Source organism: Puma concolor, chromosome B3 (genome assembly GCF_028749965.1).
Source record: "Puma concolor isolate L17-30 chromosome B3, mPumCon1.1.hap2, whole genome shotgun sequence".
Taxonomy (NCBI): Eukaryota; Metazoa; Chordata; class Mammalia; order Carnivora; family Felidae; genus Puma; species Puma concolor.
The window spans coordinates 117,367,008-117,387,519 of NC_141672.1; the positions used below are offsets into that span (position 1 = coordinate 117,367,008).

The 20,512-nt window shown below is 54.6% G+C and overlaps 1 protein-coding gene across 2 annotated transcripts in view; it reads left to right on the plus strand.

Annotated features, from left to right (window-relative positions):
* LOC112855521 (coiled-coil domain-containing protein 33) overlaps window positions 1-20,512 on the plus strand; it is a 93,028-nt gene that overhangs the window by 52,363 nt on the left and 20,153 nt on the right. The gene's annotated exons all lie outside the window — the stretch shown is intronic.

Genomic DNA, 20,512 nt, shown 5'->3' on the forward strand with positions numbered 1-20,512 from the left:
TGAGTGTCTCCACCTAGTGCTAGGAGGACCAGAGCAGTAATAAGGGCCACAGAGAAGAGGTTTGACTGCCACCTGATTCATTCCATAGGTGGCAAGTAAGACTTCCCTTCAGATATACTCTGAGTGACTCACCCCAAAGCTAAACTGGTAGAAGGTATGGACTCTTTATCTTACAGTTTCTTCACCTTTTGAATGGAACTCTCACACAATTTCCTTCAAAGCACACCCTTGCAACACTTGTAAGGCAGGGATCCATTGACTCACGTAGTGATCAACCCAGAACTTTCTCAGGAGCAGGTCCACTGGGTAATGGGAAGCCCCTTTGAGTCATTGGCTTCCTTTTTAAGTTTATTTATTTTGAGAGAAAGAGAGAGAGAGAGAGAAAGAATGAGCAAGTGAGAGCAGAGAGGGGGGAGAGGGAGAGAATCCCAAGCAGGCTACATACATGCTGTTACTGCAGAGCCCGACACAGGGCTCAAACCTGTGAACCACAAGATCATGACCTGAGCCAAAATCAAGAGTCAGACGGATGCTCAACTGATTGAGCCACCCAGGTACCCCATTAGTTTTAATTTCTAAAAGAAGAAATTGGGACTTAAAGAAAAGAGGACACCATCTTTGATTACAAAGTCTGTGTCCTTGGTCATGGGAGCTGCAGTGGCTTCCTATTGCCAGTTGACCAGATGCTGGGAAAGGGTTGGTGAAGATGACCAAGGCGGTATCTTAATTTGGTGAGGAGTCGGTGCTGAATCCTGGCCCCTTGATGCAGAGAGCTTAAGAACAGGCTACCAAAAGATAGTCCAGTTGAAGTCCCCACTTGGGGTTCCACCCCAATGACCGTGGGTGAATTCACATGTGGTTTCCTTCCCTCTTCCACAGCGGATCCCATGGGGAACGCTGCTCAGAAAGATCCTGAGAAAAGGCCCAAGCAAGGCCACCAGTCCATAGGGAAGCCCTCGGCCTCCTCTTCTCAGGACCTGCCCCTCTCCACCGACAGCCTCCACATCTTCCCCTGGCACTTCTGCACCTTTCTGGAACGTGTCCCATCAGATGAATAGAAAGGGTTGCTATCTGCTGGGTGTGCCCAGGATGCTCCCACATGGGTGTCCCTGCCCACCCCAGAGCAGGCCCCCACTGGCAGGTGCCAGAGCACTCGTGGGCCACCTTCTGTACCCCTTTCTCTCACCTCTGCCCCTTGGGAAAGCAGCTCTCAGGCCTGACCTGCCAGCTCAGCCCTCACCTTGGTTGAATAAACATTCAGACCTTGCATTTGGAGACTCTGGCAGTGTGACTGGCCTGCAGTCCGTCTTCATCTTCCCTTACGGATGAAACCCTAAGAGATGGCACTAGACTGCAGCCTGAGAAAACAAGCTGAGTAACTTTTGAGCAAGAGACCGAGTAACTGAGCAAGAAACTGAGCAACAAAGGGAGGGGGAGAAATAAGTGGCCCAAGAGCACTAAGACAAGATTCTAGAAGGCTCTGAGTGCATGCAGGGGGGCTTAGGGCTCCCCTATACCCACGGACTATCAGAGGTGTTGTGATTCTGGAAATCTCCCCAGCACTCCTGTTGGTGGGCTGGTTCCTCCACCCTCCCCCTTGATGGGCACCTGGCAAGATGTTGGTAAATACTTACTGGGCCTTGTGATAGAACCCCTGGCTAGACAGCAAGGGCATCCAAAAGAACCTTAGAGAGCATCTAGTCCAATCTCCTAATTTTATGAAGGATGGCCATGAGGAGGCTCTGAGGTGGGATGACCCTGCCCAAGGCTTCCTGACCCCACTATCCCATGCTGTCTTGCTTATAACCAGGTGAATACCAGAGAGTGGCAGAAGCCTACACACCCAGCCCTATACTGTTTGGCCAACCTCACACCACTGGGTCCCTCAGACCCAGTGAGTCTGTACTGAATACATATAGTATTCAGTACAGTGGGCCTGCTCTTTCCCCTTGCCCATCACAAGCCCAGCCTGTCCCCTCCTTGATCCTGACTCTTGGTTCCATTCCATTTTCCCTCCCTCCCTTGCCTTTGTCCTCCAACCCATTATTTGTCCCTTCCTTCCTTCCTCTCTCTGTCTCTCTCTCTCTCCCTCTCTCAGCTTGGATTTACCATCTGGCTATTCCCACCTCGGACTCTCTGCCCTAGTTGGGTCCTGGAGACCCAGCCCCCAGCTCCAGCTCCTACCCACTCACCAGAGCCTGCCAGGACCAGGGCAGGACCCAGACATTCACATGCCCAGCAGAGCCCCGTCACAAGCAATTGAACGTGGGTGCGTAACAACAATCTGTAGCTCCGTGAAATCACAGGTAGCCATGTAGCAATGGGTCACTGTTTCATAGCAACCAAGCAAAATTACATAGCAATAGACAAGCTCATTCACGCAACCAAGAGACAAAGCGACAAGCAATAGAACACAGTGAGGGAGCCGTGGAGTATAGTTGCATAGTGGTAGACCCAAGCCATACAGTGATATTAAACAGCACTGTATTATAGGAGATGCAGTCATAGAACATAGTAACGAGCATAGAACACAGCGTGTAAGCTGCGGACAGAGTCACAAAGCAGGAGGAGACACTCGACTAACACTGGAACACATCTGGGTGGTGATGGTGCCATCACAGTGTATGACGCCTGGACGTGAGGTCAGCAGCAGAGCCTGGGGGGTGGCAGTGGGCCCCAGTGACATGGCAGGTGACAACCTACCTCCCTCGGCTCTCTGACTCTGTGTTCAGGCTGTGAGCCTCTCGGTGGCACCAGATTCCTGGAGTGTGGTTTGTCTGAGTTTAGTCTTGTAGCACATTTCCAGAGCCCAAGAAACAATTTTGCTTCTGAGTCCCTCCAGAGGCTACTCTGGCTTAATAAGAAATGGAACATTTTCTGGAGAAAGGAGCACCTTGGGAAGGGAGAAGGAAGTGGAGGGGACACATGGTCTGTTGCCCTCTCTGCCGGGAGCCACAGATGCTTCCCGCTGCCCCAGGGCCTGCCAGTCTCACCTCTGTGGCCCCAACAAGCCCACTTGGCACCCATTCCCAAGTGCACCCATGGGTCCGCCTTCATTCTTCATTCTCAGCTGCCAACTCTTCCATCTGGGGCTGGTTTTATTTTTTTTTTTATTTTTTTAAATTTTTTTTAATTTTTTTTCCAATATATGAAGTTTATTGTCAAATTGATTTCCATACAACACCCAGTGCTCATCCCAAAAGGTGCCCCCCTCAATACCCATCACCCACCCTCCCCTCCCTCCCACCCCCCATCAACCCTCAGTTTGTTCTCAGTTTTTAAGAGTCTCTTATGCTTTGGCTCTCTTCCACTCTAACCTCTTTTTTTTTTTCCTTCCCCTCCCCCATGGGTTTCTGTTAAGTTTCTCAGGATCCACATAAGAGTGAAACCATATGGTATCTGTCTTTCTCTGTATGGCTTATTTCACTTAGCATAACACTCTCCAGTTCCATTCACGTTGCTACAAAGAGCCATATTTCATTCTTTCTCATTGCCACGTAGTACTCCATTGTGTATATAAACCACAATTTCTTTATCCATTCATCAGTTGATGGACATTTAGGCTCTTTCCAGAATTCGGCTATTGTTGAGAGTGCTGCTATAAACATTGGGGTACATGTGCCCCTATGCATCAGCACTCCTGTATCCCTTGGGTAAATTCCTAGCAGTGCTATTGCTGGGTCATAGGGTAGGTCTATTTTTAATTTTTTGAGGAACCTCCACACTGTTTTCCAGAGTGGCTGCACCAATTTGCATTCCCACCAACAGTGCAAGAGGGTTCCCGTTTCTCCACATCCTCTCCAGCATCTATAGTCTCCTGATTTGTTCATTTTGGCCACTCTGACTGGCGTGAGGTGATATCTGAGTGTGGTTTTGATTTGTATTTCCCTGATGAGGAGCGACGTTGAGCATCTTTTCATGTGCCTGTTGGCCATCCGGATGTCTTCTTTAGAGAAGTGTCTATGCGTGTTTTCTAATCTGGGGCTGGTTTTAACACAGGCCTTTCAGGCGCCACTTTGTCCATGTGGGGCAAAGCTTCTGTCCTGAGTGGACCCACCAGAGCCAGGGTTCTGCAGGTGTGATCTCAGGTCAAGTGTAAGGGCCCAGGCAGAGCTAAAGGAAGTCTTCACCTCCCTTTTGAGCAACCCAGGAAGTCTTTTTTGGAAGAGCTAGGCTTCTGAGTATGAAGAGTGTGATGTTAAGACTTGTCTTGAACATGGCAATTCCCAAATATTAAACAACTTGCAAGCGGTCCCCTTCACCCCCATCCCTCCTGAGCCCACCTCATGCTGAGCCAGGCAATGTCAAGAGCAGGTAAGATGAGGGGCTCCGTGCAGTCTCCAGACAGGCCTGGTTCCATTCACAAAGGGCTTATAAAGCACCTGTCGTGTGCCAGGATTCCCCATTCCCCCGGCAGCTCTATCATCAAGCACTTCCTCCAACCTTCCAGAAAACCAGAACTCCCTACCCCTTCCAGGTTCCTAGTTGCTATGTCCAGCTGTGTGGGGGGCAGGGTGGTGGAGGAAGAAGCCAAGGCCCTGAGTCTGGAAGTTCCCAGCAGGTAGGAGCAAGCCACACTTCAGGAAACAACAGAGTAACCCAGGGTAGGCACACAGGAAATATTTGGCGAGGGATAAATGGCAAAGGGGCATGGCTGAGACAGTTTATCTTCTTAAGTGCCACACTTACCCAGCATTGCTGGGCACACCTAGTAAGCCCTCAGTACAGAGAGAGGAACGGAGGCAGAAGTACTCAGTTGCTATTCAAGAAATGTGTGATCAGTGCTGTTTCTAGTGTAGAAATTCCAGCACAGGGACATTACCCTCCTCTCTCTGGCCCTCTCCCTCCATTCTCCCCCAACACACCCCTTCTTTTCTCCCTCTCCCCCGCCCTTATTTCTGCCTCTCCCTGCTTCTGCCTTTTTTCAGTTATTTCTATTTCTTTTTGATTCTCTGGCTTTCTCTCTCTCTCTGACTCCCCCTATCCCCCCCCCCTTTTCCTCCTGTGCTCAGAGGAGATTTGTGGCAGACCAGAGGGCCCTCATACCAGCAGATGAATAATTGACAAGGGTTGTTTAAAGATTCAGTGGAGTTTTCTCAACCTCACCACACTGGAATAACTCATCTCTTTCATTCTGTCTTTGAAAGCCTTTCCCCCTCCCTCCATCTCTCCCCTTCCTGGCCCCCACGTGCCCCACCCCACTTTCGCACAGCTTCTGTCTCTTCTCCTTTCTTAAATCTGCTGAACCCCAGAATGATCCCTTGGTCCTCATTTCTTTAACTTCACTTACTGGCTGCGCCACCCCATTTAACCTCTGCTAAGGGTGGTAAGTTGACTTCTGCTCCTCTGGACACCATTGCCCCAAGAGAGGGGGCCCCATTTCATGGGCAAGGACGGGGAGGAAGGCCTGAGGATTGGTGACCTCTCCCAGGCCACACAGCAGCAGGGGTGGGGTCCGGACCGCAGGTAGGCAGGAGACCCCCCAGCCAGGTGGAGAGGTGCCAGCCCTGCCACACCTTCCCATGGTGTCTGTGAGCACTTTGCGTCCCTGAGCTTTGACAGCACAGGAGAACTGCACACCCTGCTCTAAGTGCCCCTTAGGGCCAGATGGGGCAGGTGAGGGGCCTTCATAAAGGGGGGCTGGCCGTGCAGCAGAGATACCTGGGAGCATGGTCCTGCATGCCTGCCTGGCATGGCCCCAGGGTGCCCAACCACCCCTGCCCAGATCTGAGGCATCCCAGAGCCGTAGGACTTGTGGTGCTAAACCAGAGACAGTCTCACCCTGCATGGCCTGGGAACTCCCCTGACCTGGGCCTGCTCCACTCACGGTTGCCACGCCCTTGCCCTCTGAGCCCCATAGCGACAGGGCACACGCCCTCTGCCCACCCAGCTCTGCTCCACGTGGTCCCCTGCTCTCACAGAGCTCTCTGCACCTCCTTAAAGTGACCTTGAGCTCTCTTCCCCTCCCTGATCCTCAGTTCCTTTCCTCCATTGGCAGAGGAGGTTGGAGCAGATGTTCCGGGGTCCCTTGGGGCCCCTGCGCTGTGACTGGGGCCATGGTCTTGCCTTTGGCCCCCCTCCAGGATGAGGTCTGCAGGCTGGTGAGGCTGAGAGGCTCAGACCAGGCCCTGCTCCTCAGGCACCACCTGGTGGCAGGTGATGGGTCCTGAGCAGGAGCCTCCTGCAGCCACAGGCAGTGGTTAACCTGATGACACTGCCCACGTTGGTCACTTGCAGGAATGTCTGCCTGGGATGGTGGTATCACAAAGCCCAGGAGCCTGGCGTTGGCCCCCATGAGCTGGAGTGACACTGGGAGGCAGATCACCCAGGTCCTGTGTCTAAGCCCACCAGGGGACCCCAATACTTTGGAATCAGAGACAGACAAAGAAAGTACAGCCAGCAGCCTCCAATCAGATGCCCCCAACTCCCAGGCCACGCCACAGAAACCACCAGACACGTCCCCCAAACACCACCTTATCCCTGTAGCTCCCCAACTCCACTGCCCAGTGCTCATGGCCCCAGTTTGCCAGGTCAGTCTTCTGTCCCGTCACCTCCACAAGTACCCCTGTCCCATCTGTCCCCATGGCCAGAGGCCCAGGTATGTGTTCATCACGCACAAGCACCACATCACGCCCACCCCGCCCACCCCTCCAGGCCCAGCTCCCGCAGGCAGGAAGTCCTCTCAGGGATCCAGCCCTCCACGGTTCTGCCCCTGCACTCCTGCAACCCCTAAGTTGTGAGCCCTGAGTGCTGACACTGGGGGTGGATTCCTGAAAACAGATCTTGTGAGTGTGCCACAGTCACAGCTCCCGGGCTCAGCTGAAGCCCTCATCAGCTCCTGACTCTACCTCTCCTGACTCTTCTTCTCCGCCTCTACCAGTTCCTACACATACAGAAAAGCAGAGAGACACAGAAAGAGAGACAGAGAGAGGGCAGGTTCACCAGCATTTGAGGAAGGGAGGGAGGCGAGAAAAGTGGAAAGGAAGAAATAAGGAGCCCGTCCTACATGTACCCTGTTGTCTCCCCCTGCGGCCCCTCCTCCCCTCCTCTCCATGCAGCTCTGGAAGGCTTTGGTCTGTCCCCACCACTCAAGATCTGTGTGACCTTGGATAAATCAGTCCATCTCTCTGGGCCTGTCTCCTCATGGTTAAGTAGAGGGAATGCTCTCCCCTGTCCCGCTCTTGAGGCTGTGAGGACTGATAATAGCGGATGGCAGTGTGTTGGAAAGTGAAGGGCTGTCCACTGTGCAGGAGGCTTATGATGAGTCACTGTGTTCATGAGTCCTTGCAGGGGGGTTGTGGGGGCGGGGGGGGGGAGGCCTGCAAATCTTGCAAATCCTGCAAATCCTGCAGGCCTCCGCCCTCTGACCCTTTCTCCAGAAGGGACGTTCCCAGACCCCCGGCCCACTCCTCTCCCCTCCTTGCCCCCGCCCTCTGAGTCTCTGGTGGGCCATTCTCCTCCCCCATCCATCACCTGGGACTAAAGAGATTAATAAACAAGACTCATAACTCAGCTGCCGGGATGCAGCAGATATTTACAGCTCCGTTTCAATTTGCAGAGAGATTAAGTGTTTGTCGATTTATTGTCTCTCGGTGTGTGTGAGCGCTGAGCAAGGCCCCCCCGCAGGCCAGCTGCCCTCCCCCACTCCACATACTCACAGCACTTATGGGTGCACCACCCTCTGCCTGGTCCCTAGAGCAGGTGGGGAGCCTGGTGCAGCCCAGCATGGGAAAGCCACTGGCCTCTGGAGTGGGCTTGTCTTCCTGATCAACTTGACCAAAGAAGCAAGTGACCTTGGCCCCAGGAAAGGGCGTCCAGGCCCATGGAACAGGGTTATTGGACAAGATGGGGGTACCCTCCTTAGATGATTCAGAGGGTCCTTCCTGGGCTTTCTCCATACCCATCTCTCCCCAGGGGGCAGGGGTCCAAGGGGCTGGTTAAACGCACCCCAGAGCCCAAGGCCCACAATTCTAGATCACTTTCTAGGTAGCCAAGACCTGAGAATTCCCTGCTCAGATGGACCTGAGCCTGCCCTTGAGAGCCATGCCGGCCTCTTTCCAAAGCCCACCCTCCCCAGAGCCCAGTACTTTCAGGGAGAAGCACCACTAGGCCCAGGGGATGGCCCCTTGGGGAAGGAGTGTGGCACATGCTGAGAGACTGTCTCAGGACCCACAGACATTAGGGACTGGATCTGGACAGTGGGAGGTACACGTCCAATGAGAAAGCCTCCCAGCCCAGCTGGGGAGGAGTCTGCAGGGACCACGGAGAGTGAGACAGCATGGGGAGGCTGCTAAGAAAGGGGCACCAGCCCCAGGGGTGCCCCAAGGATAAGAGTGCTTGAGGAGCCAAGAAGGGGACACAGCAAACCAATGTCAAGTATGCCTGCACCCCCATGGACCCTGAGCTTCCTCTCTCCTCCCCTGTTGACTTTGTAGTCTGACACATGTATTCATTCATTCATTCATTTGGCCAGCTTTTTTCACATGTGCCCTGTTACCCTGCCCTGCAGAGCCCTCTAATCTGTGCAGCTGTCGGACATTTGAGTCCCGTCTCTACCACTCAAGAGCTGTGTGACCTTGGATAAATCGTTCCACCCCTCTGGGGCTGTGGCATCTGTTAAGTGGAGGGAATACTCTCCCTGTGCCCGACTGTCGAGGCTTTGGAGAGAATGGAGAGATTGACAAGAGAGCGGATGGCAGTGCACAGGAAACTGAAGGGCTGTCCACTTCGCAGGAGGTTTATTAAAGGCCACTGTGTTCGTGGACCCTTCGAGCTGGGGGAAGGGGGGAGGGGGTAGCAACATGACTCACCCAGGCCTCCCCTCTGACCCTTCTCTGGAAGCACATCCCCAAGCTCAGTGATAGTAACATAAAGATAACTCCCTACAGGGGCGCCTGGGTGGCTCAGTTGGTTGAACTTCCGACTTGGGCTCAGGTCATGATCTCACAGCTTGTGAGTTTGAGCCCCTCATCAGGCCGTATGCTGACAGCTCAGAGCCTGGAGCCTGCTTCAGATTCTGTGTCTCCCTCTCTCTCTGCCCCACTCCCACTTGCACTGTGTCTCTCAAAAATGAATAAATGTTAAAAAAAATTTTTTTAAACCCACTTAAAAAAAAAAAAAGATAACTCCCTACAAAAGTCCTTGTCCTACAAAAGACACATGGGGAATCAGTGTGGGAGGGTGGCCAGGACTGGGGTGCAGTCGGCTCAGGAGACTGTGAGAGCACAGAGGGGAGTGTACCTACCCCCACCCCCACCCCATCCCACCCCAGATGTCAGTCATCAGTAGTTGTTAGTATGAAAGCATGATAGATCTTTGATTTGCTAGTAGAAGTATAGGTTGGTGAACTTGTTCCTGCCAGAGGAACGTGTTGAGTCAAGATTACCTATGTCTGTCTGTCTGTCTGTCTCTGGGTCTCTCTCCCAGGTGGGGTCCTAGCCTGGGGTCTCACCAAGAGGCACTGTGGGGCCTTCATGCTAGTCCCTTCCCTCTCTGGACCTCTGTTTCTTTATCTGCAAAATGGGGAGAACCCATCCATGCAGTGAGAGACGAGGAAGTCTTAGGGCATGGAGGTTAGAATCGAGGGAACAGATGGGACAGTGAGTTGGCCAAACCAGGACCTGCCCCCAGCACCCAAACATCGGGCTGAGAGGAGATGTGGATGAGAGGCCCACTGGGGCAGAGCCTCCCCCACCACCCTGCCCCCCTGCCCAGTGCAGAGAGAAAATTAACAGCTGATGGAGCATGGGGTAGGAGGGGCACCGAGAGACCTGGGTCTGCCGACCAGAGCGGTCACCCTGGCTGCATGCCTCCCCTCTCTGGGCCCCAGCTTCCCCTCTGTGGAGTCAGAGACCTGGTCTTGGTGATTTGCCCTTTTTGTCCTAGCAAACAACGCAGATGGAGATGGGATGGCCTCTGGCTCTGCTCCTTAGCAAGACCGCTGATGCATCCCTGTGTCATTGCCCATCTCCGCTCCTGATTGAACAGTGGGTGGGTGGGGCAGAAGTGCAGCTCTCCCGGTAAATAAAGCCAAGATGATGAGGCCATAAATTGCTGAAGGCTTGAATCATTGATTGGTGAGGGTGGGAGGGACTACAGAACCAGGGGAGACACCTGGGAACTGGGACCCATTCCTTCCACAAACTGCCAGCTTAGCCCTCCTTTTAACAATGCTAATTACATCCATCAATCTTTATTGAGCTCGTACTCTGCTCCCCGAACTTTAGCCATAATCTCATTGCATCCTTGCACCAACCTGATGAAGGACGCACAGTTATCATCCCCACTTTAGAGGTGAGCAAACTACCGGAAGCTCAGTTAGCCCTCCCGGGACCATGGGGCAAGACAGAGGGAGAGCAGTCACTGGTCCAGCACAGGCATGGGGTCTCCAGCCCAGAGCCTGCTCCTGCAGCTGCCTTGGCCAAGCCTCGTGACTCAGAAGTCAAGAGCCTGGTGAGCTTGACTCATCGTGTCCCCAGCCCATCTGTCTGGGTGGGAGGGCTGCCTCAGTTTCCTAGTCAAGAGCAAAACAGAGCTCTGTGGCTGCAGGTCCCCTCCCCAGGCCCACCCCAAACCTTTGAGAGCACAGGTGGAGACCTACACACCCTCTGTCTGAACCCCAAATAACTGAAAACTATGAATTAAGCTGTATCTGCCTCAACAAATACACCTTATTAACCACCTCAGAGAATTCCCAGATTCTATCTACGTTGGACCCTGGCTACATGGGGAGAGCGGTGCCCAGCCCCCAGCCCCCAGTCCCCCAGATCCTAGAAGATGGCCCCTTTCCTGTTAACCTGGCTCAGTTTCAGTCCCACACCTTAATGGCCCAATGACACATTGCCTTCAGGAGGATGGGCCCTGGAAGTCAGAGGGAATTACGGGGTCCCAGGTAACGGGCTGTGGTCTGGCAGGTGCTTAGGCTCTGGGTGGACATGTCTTCTTGGCCCTACCAACTCCTCAGCCCATGGGGAAGGTTGTGGCCCTAGGAGGCCCAGAGCAGGACCCTCAAACACACAGGGCCCAAGGCAGGGGCCCTGCTTGTCCAAGGCTAAGGGCCAAACAGCCCCTCCCCCATCTCGGTGACTCTATTAGGCTGTACTCCTGAGCTCCGATTAAATGCTTTTCAGTACAATCCAATTTCCCCCTGACATGGACTAGAAAAGCCCGGTCCCTGCGCGCGCGCGCGCGCACACACACACACACACACACACACACACAGTACATTTGGTGTTAAATATCCAATCAGGTCCAAAGATAATAGAGAAGAGCCAGTTCACTCCCAGTTTAATCAGATAAAATGCCCATTCATCGGCTCCTGCCAGCGGCAGCCATCCCCTCCTCAGCCTCCAGGACTGAGAAGAGGGGGCGGGAGAGGCTGCAGGAGAAGGGCTGGAGCCCACGGGGAACTGTGGGGAGGAGACACGGGTTGAGTAGGTGGGCTGTGCCTTTAAATCTTCAAGGAGGGGGGACAGCATTGCCCACGGGGGACTAATTATCCTTCAGCCTTTAGCCAGCTCTTACACAAACAGACAAAAGGGGGGCTCAGCAGCCCTGATGGCGCTAAGCTTCTGCCGACAGAATTTTTTTTTACTCTCAGATATGCAAATCCACCTCCTCGCGGTGGACCCTGGGGACAGCTGAACAGTGGTCTGGGGATTTAGAAGGGCCAGCAAGGGCAAGGGCCTGGCGGCCAGACCCCCTCAGAGGACTGGTTGGGGAGACTGGAGGCATCTCATCCTTCCTCCTCTGGCTGCGTGGGGAACCCTGCTTCACAGTGGGGGAGAGCCTCATGGAGGCCAAGAGGAAGACCCCTTCTTCTCCTCTATGTGGGTGGGGGGCTCCCTCAGCAGGCTAACTCAGAGACCAGGAGCTGACAGTCCACTAATGGGGCCCTCCTGCTCACTTGGCCCCCTCCGTTCTAGGACATAGCTACCAGGTGACCTATCCTAAATGCAAATCCAGGCGTGTTGCCCTTACTGTAAACCTGCCCATGGCTCCCTCACCTGCAGCATGAGTCCCTCAGCCTTGGTGGCCCCCGTGACCTCTGAAACCTGTGCTCCAACCCAGAATATTCTACCCACGCCTAACCATAATGGTATTCACTCACAGCTCCGAGCCTTGGCTCTTCTACATTCTGTCTTATGTCCCCTTCCCCAACCCCACCCCAGGTGCCTGGTACACAGTAGGTACTCAGTAAATGTGGCCATTAATACATAAAAAGGCCGCTTCCTAGGCAGCCACATAGCCCGGGGAGATGATAGGTCTGGATCAGACACTGGAAGTTTGCTTTCCGCTCAGCTCCCAGCCAGCGCCTACAAGAAGCTGAGTCTTTCCAGCTGTGAAATGGGATAATGATAACCCTTACCCCGTAGGCTGGCTGCAAAAATCCCATGGTGCCTGCAGAGGGCTCTGTGAGCCGTGAGGGGCCTCTGGCACCTTCATTCACAGAAAGATATAGGGGACAGTGTAGGGAAGTGGGCAGAAGGGGTAGAGAGCCTATCTCTCTCAGCCCCTCCAAAACCTTCCTATCAGACAACAGACAACCATCAGCCCCTCCCTAAGGGAATCCGTTGCCAACTATCAGCCCTGCCTATCCCAGACCTCTCCAAGTCCACTGCCCTACTGAGGATTTTACTTCCATCTCAGCAGGCAGGGCCTGAGATCTGGACCTCAAAAATGGGCAGGGAGCTTAAAAACTCTGGGAGGGTGGTCCTGAGGCACGACTGGAGATGGACTTGAAGCAGAAGTCTAGCTGAGATTCTAGAAGAAGATTCTTCTTCTTGAAGCAGAAGTCTAGCTCAGGATTCTGAGACGGAACCCTGGGCCCGAGGTGGGCAGGGGCACAGGCATCCCAGGAGACTGAGTAGGGGAGGGTGCCCCCAGGTGGGAGTGCCCCTCAGGAAGCCCCTCCCCTCACCGCTGCCTGCATCGTGAAGGGCTGGGCCCAGGAGGATTCATGGGGGGAGGTGAGTCATGAGGGGGGAAGTGGCCAAAAGAGGCCGGGTGACAAGCCAGATGAGAAGGGTTTCTGAAGGTGCCAACTGCCGCGAGGCTCGAGTTCCCAGAGGCGAAGTGTGTGACACATGGATTGCCAGAAGCATTGCACAGGAGTCTGAAAGCAGAGCCACTTTGTGAAGCTGTGGGGTGAGCCCGGAGCCTGGCAGAGAGGGAGTACCATTTCTAGCAACTCAAGGCTGCGAAGGATGTGCTGGCATGAGCTGGAGGCAAGAGAGGCAAACCAGCCAGAAAGGGTCCAGCCAATGAGGATGGGGGTGAGTAGAGGACATAATGGCCCCTAAGAAAGAATCTAGATGAGGTTGGAGAGGCAGAGGCAAAGTAGGTGAGCTCCCAGGGATGGGGCCCTACAGATGTCCCAACCTCAAGTACCCTAAGAGATTGCCCAGTCATGCCAACCTCCCCTCCAGAAAGCCCTTGGGAATCTGCTCCTTCTAGCTCACTAGAAGCTCATTGACTGTCCTAGTGCTGGCTTTCCAGGGGCTAAGGTGAGCGCTAGGAAACAGGGAGCTCCAGTCTCTCCATCCACTGTCCCCTTGGCTCAAGATTATCTCAGCCTCCTTGGATCCCTCCAGATGCCCGGATGTCCTGCCTGCGGCTCCTCCCCCCCACACCAGAGACCTGGCAGGTGGCCCTCAGGACCTCTCCCCCTTCCTTGCAGCCCGGCTCTGAGGCTTTCCTCTTGTGGCTTGAGGAGGAGACAATGAATTGAAAGCAGGGGGCACGCACACCTTCACAGAAATGATGAAAGGGGCATGGGTGGGTGAAAATAGCCTAGAATTCCACCCTGGAGAACACAAGGATCTAAAGAGACAGTGCTCTGTACTCTGTACTCCCAATCCCCTCCAGCCAAAGACAGCCAAGTGCACACCTGTAATAGAACTGAGTTTATTGATTCATTGCAGCCAAGGAGTGGGGGCATCTGGAAGGATGTGTTGGCAAGGAATGAAAGGATTCAGCTCTAGTTAGGTGATTTGAGACAGTGTTTGAGGACACAGGCCTTTGCTCTGGTTGCATGCTCTCAGGAGGCGGAATAATTCTGAATTCTCATCCAGAAGGCAGGAGGAACAAAGCTGTCCTTGATAAAGGAGCAGGCACTCAATTTGGCCAGAGAAGTCCACTGTCTGGTCATTTTTGTGTTTTTTTTTTTTTTTATTTTTTTAATGTTTATTTATTTTTGAGAGAGAGAGAGAGAGAGCGTGAACAGGGGAGGAGCAGAGAGATAGGGAGATACAGAATCAGAAGCAGGCTCCAGACTCCGAGCTATCAGCACAGGCCAGACGCAGGGCTCGAACTCACAAACCGCGAGATCGTGACCTGAGCCGAAGCCGGACGCTTAACTGACTGAGTCACCCAGGCGCCCCTCATTTTTGTGATTTGAACAATATTCGTGTTTTAGCTGTGTTCAGACATGATTTCCGAGTGGCTTTGTTTTTGTCTTGCTCCATCACGGTCAGAAAGTGGCTTCATGTGATGCTGTGAAGTAGGCCCACAGAACACCCAGGTGTAGCGGTGCGGCTGGGCCAGCTCCTGGCCCCTGGGGCTGCTTTGCTGTCTCTCAGGAGCTTTAGGCAGGGAGACGGGGGGGGGGGGGGGGGGGGGCACGTGTTATACACGCACCGGTGCCAGGTTCCGTGCTCGACCTGGACAGACTTTGTCCACTTAATCTTCATCACGGCCCTCTCCCCACTATACAGATGATGAAACTGAGGCTAGGGTGAGCGGGGCGGGGCGGGGCAAATTGCTCAGGAGAGTCAACACTAAATAGGAAAACCGGCCTGGAAACCCTGAGCTCTCTGGCTCCAAAGTCTTCACCCCTGTGCCCTTGGCCTGGAGCTGAGCTCCATCAGCTCCACAGGGCACAGGACTCTAAATTGCGACCCCCCCCAAACACCCCAGCTGGGCATCTCTTGCTGCAGGGGTTCAGCCGGGCCGTCACGGGCCAGCCGCAGTGTCAGCAGCCGCCATGCCGGTCCCCCCATGCCTAGAGGTGTGAGGGGTAATGAGGCCCCATAATTAAGGTTCCTGGAGACATGGCCGGGAGATTTATAGACAGGCTTTGTCAATAACCGTGCTCTGGCTGCAGATCCAGAGAGACATCGATAAGTGCTCGTTACAGCTTCTGCCCACTCCCTGCCCTGCCCCCCCCCACCCCCTGCCACCTCTCCCGGGCCTGTCACGCCGCCTGTTCACAGCGCCTATGTACACAGGCTTCGCTCAATTAATTTGCACTTGTTGGCACCATCTGTTCTTTTCATGTGTCCTTATCAGGCGTGTATGGGTCCTGCCTCCACCTCAGATGTGCTCCAGAGCGGGCACATGACACCCCCATCAGACTGGGGCTCCTCAGGGTGGGGCACTGTCTCCTCCCTCGGTCTAGGACCCCTGAAGGTACGGCCAAGACTTCCTCTTCCTCCATCTGGATCCCCGCACCTAGCCCCCTGCCCTGGGGAGCTATGCTTGGTCCTTGCAGAATCCCTCTGAGCCTGACTTGGCCAGGCCTTGCCCTCTAGAGGAAGCCCCCAGATGCCAGTCAAGCCATCCCCTGAAAGGCTGGCTGCCCCTGGGGGCTGAAAGGCAGGGTTCTGGTTCTGGTCCCAGCTTTGGCTCCCACAGCCTGAGGCTTGGAAGGTGCCTGCTCCAAGAACAGTGACATCAGTGAGTCACGGGGCTGGAGGGGGCTGAGAAGCCCCTGCCAAGTCTCTCTTTCTCTTGAGTAGCATGGGTCAAGGGTGGTGCGGGGGCCTAGACTTGGGCAGCCCCCAGAGCAGAGTGGGCATGGCCTGTTGGCCCCAGGATGCCAGGCAGATGGCCCACCCAGATGACTGAGAAATGGCAGCATCCTAACAATGCCTGCCCTTGGCCATCTCCTCATCCCAAGGCTCTTGGCAGCCGGCATCCCAACCCGACTCCTCTCAGGGCTGCTCTTTCTTCCAGAAGGGTCTCAGCCCCTAGCAGCTCTGCTAGACTGTGCTTCCAGCCCTCGGCACAGATCTCGAGACGGCTTTCCTGACCCTGGGGGATTACAGTGCTGAGCCGACCCTGCCAGGCCAGTGCTGGGAATCCTCTTGCCCTCTCTGTGGTGACCTGTGAGGCGTGCTGGGCATGTTTACAAGGAAACCAGGCCCGGGCGCCTGGGCTGCTCAGTCAGTTAAGTGTCCGACTCTTGATCTTGACTCAGGCCATGATCTCACAGTTTGTGAGTTCGAGCCCCACATCGGGCACTGTGCTGACAGCACAGAGCCTGTTTAGGATTCTGTCTGTCCCTCTCTCTGACCCTCTCCCACTCGATCTCTCTCTGTCTCTCAAAATAAATAAATAAAAACTTAAAAAAAAAAAAACAAACAAGGAAACCAAGCCTTATCCTAGAAGTTATCTTTGGAAATTCATCTTCAGTATGTAGCTCCAGCCCAGCCCACCTCACCTGACTATAACAGCCTCCACAGTTGGGCCTTGGCCTGGCATTCAATGCCCCATGACTAGGCCCTGCAGCCACACCAGCCTCCTTTCTCACCACCCCTCCTCACCATATGTCCCATCTGTCTATACTTCCCCCACAAACACCTTTGTCCCTGCTGGTCCCTTTGCCAGGAGTGCACCCCTTCCTCACTCCTTTATCACCTGGCAAACTCCTACTCATCCTTCAAAACCCGTTCCAAAACTCATTGTGTGATGGCCTTCTTTATACCTTTGCCTGCATCCCAGGGTGAGAAGGGGCCTGGTTGAGGGGCTCCCCAAATACTGTCCTTACCATACTGATGTATCATATCACACTGTGCCTGCTGCCATATCCACTTCCATACAGGCTCCTCGAAGACAATATAAGTCCCAAACCTTGGTCACATCTGGATACCAGGTGCCCGGTACTGGGCCAAGCCAAATGGGGCTACTGGAGAGGGTGTGTTGAACCGGAGGACCCCCAGCTTCCTTAGCCTGGGTTGGGGGAAGGGCAGTACTTATGGTCCCCCATAGATGGAAGGTGACACATCCCTCTTGCTCTGACTGCCCACTAACAGAGTCATGGAAGTCTCAGGTGGGCAGTAGACTCATTAGGGCCAAATGCAGCACACTACTGGGGAGGCACACAAAGAGAGAGGGCTTTACCCTGCTCCCTGCCCACCCCCCCCCCCCCCCACCGTTGTCTCCCAGGAACCCATGAGTCCTCTGCCACAGACAGCTCTACGTATCCTGCCCAAGCACCTGGGTCTGGGATTTAGCTGGATGTTGGTGGTAGTGGTGGTGGAGGGGGTGGGGTTGGGGGGCGGTGTTCAGACCTTCCAAAGTGTTTCAGGCCCACTGATGGCATTTCTGCCAGAAGAGGGTCTTAGGAATAGGGATTCGTGTTTGCTTGGCACATGCAGGTACTGGTGTCTCAGGCCCCACACAGCTCGCGTGCAGGGACACAGAACCCTGGGTGCCCACAAGCCCCGTCCTAGGCTAGAGTGGAGGCCCACGGCTAGGCGGGGCCCGGAGAAATCTGACAGCATGCCGGAAGCCACGCTGTGCACCATCTCAGTTCTAGTCTCTTCTCTCCTCCCCTGTGTCAATTCAGTGGCTCTATTGCAGGAAGGAACTGTGGTCAGGAGAGCCTCAAAATGTAGGAGCCAGGCCTGGAACCTGTGGGCTTGGGGAGCACAGCAGCCAGTGGGGACTGATGGCCTATGCTCCCTGCCCTGAGTTCCACTGAGCTATAGGTCCAGTGAGGAAGCAGGGAGCATGAACCCTGCCCTCACAGACTGGAAGGCCTGTTGGGGACAGGAGGGCCAGCCCCAGGGTCTGAGCAGGTGACTAAGAGTGTGGACTTAAGGGGCTCCTGGGTGGCTCAGTCAGTAAGCATCTGACTTTGGCTCAGGTCACGATCTCACAGTTTGTGGGTTCGAGCCCCGAGTCTGGCTCTGTGCTGCCAGCTCGGAGCCTAGAGTCTGCTTCCTGCTTCGGATTCTGTGACTCTCTGTCTCTCTCTGCCCCTCCCCCACTCACACTCTGTTTCTCTCTCTCTCTCAAAAATATTTAAAAAAATTTTTTTTAAATAAAAAAAAGAGTGTGGACTCAGGAAAAGCTCTCCCACTGAGACCACTTCCCTGACCCTTTCCTGCCTCACTCCCCTCCTCTGGAGAATGGGTATAGCGGCAGCTGCCTTGTTGGGTTAATTGGAGGCATAATTAGAGTGAGCTGTATAAAGTATTTAGAACGGCGCCTGCCCACGATGAGCCCTTGTTATTACCTGACTGGTTCAGGCTCTAGAAAGTCAGAAAAGGAAGCCGCCATCCCTTCTAGCCAAGGAGAATGAATGAGGAAAGCTTTTGTCTGGAGGCCACTCTGAAGAATGGATCTGCAGAGACAGGGTGAAGTCGCCTCCGTTCTGTCGGTTGAGGAACTACAAAGGCACAGAGAGGGCAGAACAGACCCTCCGCTCTTCCCCTGAGCTGTGAGGCTGGAGGAGAGGGGGCAGGATCACGGTGGACCTTGACCACCAAGCCGGGTGAATAAAGTGCCCCCCGTACCACCCAGCGTCTCTGTGCTCCCTTCTCCCTCCTCCCCACCCAGCCTGATGCCTTCCTGCTTCCCGAACCCCACAGAAGATTGTCCCCCTCCCCGCAAAGAACCCTAACCTTGACATAGCAACTGTCTGCTGTGTCTCACCACGCTTTCAGGGGTGGGGGTGGGGGGCTCCTTAGCACCTATTTTATAGATGAAGTGTCTGAGATCACGCAGGTCCCGGTGGGATTTCAAGGGGACAGGCTCAACTCTTCGGGAATGACTTCCCCTCCCTCTCAGCATCCCACACTTGCTCTGTGTCCAGGGATTGACCCCCTGAGGGGTCTTGGTGCCCCTCTGCCTCCCTCCATAGCAGGGCTGGAAGACAGCCACGTCTGGGGTCTGGCTGAGCGTGGCCGATGCCTCCACGTGGTACATTATTGATGGGGCTTCTAATTGTGCGTTTCCCAAAGTCTACAGACCTTTGATGAAAAATTCATGGCACGCCCGAGGATGGGAGCAGATTCAATCGATTGGTAGCACAGCGGGTGCAGGAGCACCGGGCCCCACTCAGTGAGGGGGTGGCTGAAGGCTGGGCTGGGAGTGGGCACCAGTCTGGCTTCGCCTTTATTCCAGGCTTCTGGCCCCAGGTCATGGGATGGGAGGGGCACACAGCAGAATACAGCAGCCCATTTCCCTGGGGGGCGGGATCAGGAAGGTCTAGGCCGACATCTGGGATGCCATCTGGGTGGCTGGTGCTGTCCAGAGAGGATGGCCATCTCCATCAGGAGCCTCATTTTTTCATTGTGGAGGAGTATTTGACCCTCCGGAGCCCCCATGAGTCACACAGAGGTGCGAGTAACATTCCCAGAGCCGTCCATTTGCCAGGTCCCCTGCTCTGGGCTTTACATCCACAAGCTCATTAAATCTCCCACAGCTCAAGGAGATGGGGGAGGTCATGCTCTCCATCTTACAGAGGAGGAAACTGGCTCACAGAGCTTCAGGACCGCGCTGAACAACATCACACAGATAATTAGAAGCAGAACGGGCACTGGAACCCAGCACTGAGCAAACTTGCAGCCCCCTGTCTCTCTACTGCTCTGGGCCAACTCAGATCTGAGCCACAAAGCAGCTTGGGGGGTTGTCCTGTCCAGCTCTCCTGCCCTGTCCCTCGTGTATAGAGGAAAAAACCCCAGTTAGGAAAAGGATGTCTCCAGGATCTCAGAGTGAATTAAGTGAAAAATGAGGCTTGCACATGAGCAGAGTAAGGGCCCGCCTGCAACACTAACTGAGGCCAGAGGCCCCCACGCATGCAGAATCCTGGGCCAGCACCCAGCAGCCAGGGGTAGGGGCCTCCTTAGACGGGGGGGAGACTTTGAGACAGGTGGGTTGTCTGTCTTAGACCATCCGGTCAGATATTATTATTGTGCCACCATTGAGGCCCCAGAGACCTCTGACATTCACTCATCTGTTCATTAAATAGCTGAACAAGTATTTATGGAGTCCCAGCTCTGTGCAGGCACTTAGCTGGGTGTAGAGGGGGTGCCTATCAGGAGAGGCTTTGAGGCCAAGCTGGCCTGAGACAGACAGTCTGGACCCAACACAGTTGGGAAAAAGACAGACAGACCCCTCCATGCCCTGGGAGGGGGTCTCTACAGCCCAGGCCAAGGGTGGTTAAAACAGATGGCTGCCTTAGTGACCAAGGCCGTTTCTAGATGGCGGGCTGCTTTGTTTGGGTTTGTTTTCCCTTTGCTTCCCAGTGAGTTCCTTTTAAAAACATCCACCCATGTCTCCACTGAACTAAAGGGAAAGGAATTTGTCCAGACCATCAGGAAAGCAGAGATGGGAAGGCCCGGGGGGCAGGCGTGGGGCCCTAAGCCATGCCGTCCAGCTGCATGAAGAGCCCAGCCCACCCAGCTGCGGTGGGGAGATTGCTGGGAGGGTGGGGGTGGGGCATGGGGGTAGAGGAGAGAGAAAGGGGAGACTGAGGGGGGAGAAAAAGAAGGAGACTGAGGTA